Source organism: Penaeus japonicus, unplaced genomic scaffold (assembly GCF_977035675.1).
Source record: "Penaeus japonicus unplaced genomic scaffold, GWHDUDI00000001_assembly GWHDUDI00000019, whole genome shotgun sequence".
Lineage (NCBI taxonomy): Eukaryota > Metazoa > Arthropoda > Malacostraca > Decapoda > Penaeidae > Penaeus > Penaeus japonicus.
This window is the reverse complement of record NW_028234421.1, coordinates 3575196-3577695: the sequence shown is the minus strand read 5'-3', so window position 1 is coordinate 3577695 and position 2500 is coordinate 3575196. Positions and strand designations below refer to the sequence as shown.

Here is a 2500-nt window from a genome sequence, read left to right as displayed (position 1 = left end):
CTCTCTAACCTTCTCACTCTATATCACTCTCTTTCTCTCTCTGAATTTCTCCTTCTCTCTATATATATCTCTCTTTCTCTCTCTGACTCTCACCCTCTCTCTATATATCACTCTCTTTCTTTCTCTGACTCTCTCCTTCTCTTTATATATCACTCTCTTTCTCTCTCTGTGACTCTCTCCTTCTCTCTCTATATCACTCTCTTTCTCTCTCTGACTCTCTCCTTCTCTATATATATCACTCTCTTTCTCTCTCTGACTCTCACCCTCTCTCTATATATCACTCTCTTTCTCTCTCTGACTCTCTCCTTCTCTTTATATATCACTCTCTTTCTCTCTCTGTGACTCTCTCCTTCTCTCTCTATATCACTCTCTTTCTCTCTCTGACTCTCTCCTTCTCTCTATATATCACTCTCTTTCTCTCTCTCACTCTCTCCTTCTCTCTCTATATTACTCTCTCCCTCTCTCACCTTCTCACTCTATATCACTCTCTTTCTCTCTCTGACTTTCTCCTTCTCTCTATATATATCTCTCTTTCTCTCTCTGACTCTCACCCTCTCTCTATATATCACTCTCTTTCTCTCTCTGACTCTCTCCTTCTCTTTATATATCACTCTCTTTCTCTCTCTGTGACTCTCTCCTTCTCTCTCTATATCACTCTCTTTCTCTCTCTCACTCTCTCCTTCTCTTTATATATCACTCTCTTTCTCTCTCTTTGACTCTCATCTTCTCTCTATATATCACACTCTCTCTCTGACTCTCACCCTCTCTCTATATATCACTCTTTCTCTCTCTTACTCTCACCTTCTCTTTATATATCACTCTCTTTCTCTCTCTCTGACTCTCATCTTCTCTCTCTATATCACTCTCTTTCTCTCTCTGACTCTCACCCTCTCTCTATATCACTCTCTTTCTCTCTCTCACTATCACCTTCTCTCTCTATATCACTCTCTTTCTCTCTCTGACTCTCACCTTCTCTCTCTATATCACTCTCTTTCTCTCTCTGACTCTCTCCTTTTCTCTATATATCATTCTCTTTCTCTCTCTCTGACTCTCTCATTCTCTCTCTCTCTCACTCTCTACTTCTCTCTATATATCACTCTCTTTCTCTCTCTCACTCTCACCTTCTCTTTAAATATCACTCTCTCTCTCTCTCTCTGACTCTCACCTTCTCTCTATATCACTCTCTTTCTCTCTCTGACTCTCGCCTTCTCTTTATATATCATTCTCTTTCTCTCTCTCACTCTCACCTTCTCTTTAAATATCACTCTCTTTCTCTCTCTGACTCTCACCCTCTGTCTCTATATCACTCTATTTCTCTCTCTGACTCTCACCTTCTCTCTCTATATCACTCTCTTTCTCTCTCTCACTCTCACCTTCTCTCTCTATATCACTCTCTTTCTCTCTCTGACTCTATCCTTTTCTCTATATATCACTCTCTTTCTCTCTCTGACTCTCATCCTCTCTCTCTATATCACTTTATTTCTCTCTCTGACTCTCACCCTCTCTCTCTATATCACTCTCTTTCTCACTCTCACTCTCACCTTCTCTCTTTATATCATTCTCTTTCTCTCTCTGACTCTCACTTTCTCTCTCTATATCACTCTCTTTCTCTCTCTGACACTCACCTTCTCTATATATATCACTCTCTTTCTCTCTCTGACTCTCACCTTCTCTCTATATATCACTCTCTTTCTCTCTCTCACTCTCACCTTCTCTCTCTATACCACTCTCTTTCTCTCTCTGACTCTCACCTTCTCTCTCTATACCACTCTCTTTCTCTCTCTGACTCTCACCTTATCTTTCTATATCATTCTCTTTCTCTCTCTCACTCTCACCTTCTCTCTCTATATCACTCTTTTTCTCTCTCTGACTCTCTCCTTCCCTATCTATATCACTCTCTTTCTCTCTCTCACTCTCACCTTCTCTCTCTATATCACTCTCTTTCTCTCTCTCACTCTCACGTTCTCTCTATATATCATTCTCTTTCTCTCTCTCACTCTCACCTTCTCTCTCTATATCACTCTTTTTCTCTCTCTGACTCTCACCTTCTCTCTATATATCATTCTCTTTCTCTATTTCCCACTCTCTCCCCCTCTCTCTATTTACACTCTTTCTGCTCCTGAACTACATATTCAAAATCAATAATTCTTCCTGCTGAGTCTCAGATGCAGATGGGAGACACAAAGTCATCACAGATATTTCACTACAATCATTGAGGTATATCAATCATTACTCAATATTACTACCGTCGTTTGGGCGTCGAAACGAAAATTTATAAACATGGTAATGATTCAATAAAGATTAACGTGTCATTACACTTGTTTTAGCTGTATGTTGCAAAACTAATCATTCTCGCCGGCTAAACAATGCGTGTATATATTGCACGAGGATGATTGAGGTGTGTCAGAGTTTCACTCACACCCAGTCATGAATTGTGCAAAGTGTCTCCTCCTTTTCAGCCTCGTCACTCTTGTGGCATTTGGTACAGCTGAGGCAGATG

The 2500-nt window shown here is 40.3% G+C and overlaps 1 long non-coding RNA gene across 2 annotated transcripts in view; it reads left to right on the top strand.

Annotated features, from left to right (window-relative positions):
* Window positions 1-2413: 2413 nt before the first annotated feature.
* Window positions 2414-2500, top strand: part of LOC147469739 (uncharacterized) — a 1296-nt gene continuing 1209 nt past the window's right edge. For both annotated transcript variants that reach the window (XR_015191875.1, XR_015191874.1), the window contains exon 1: window positions 2414-2500. This exon is cut by the window's right edge and continues 16 nt beyond it. This is a non-coding gene — a long non-coding RNA (uncharacterized LOC147469739).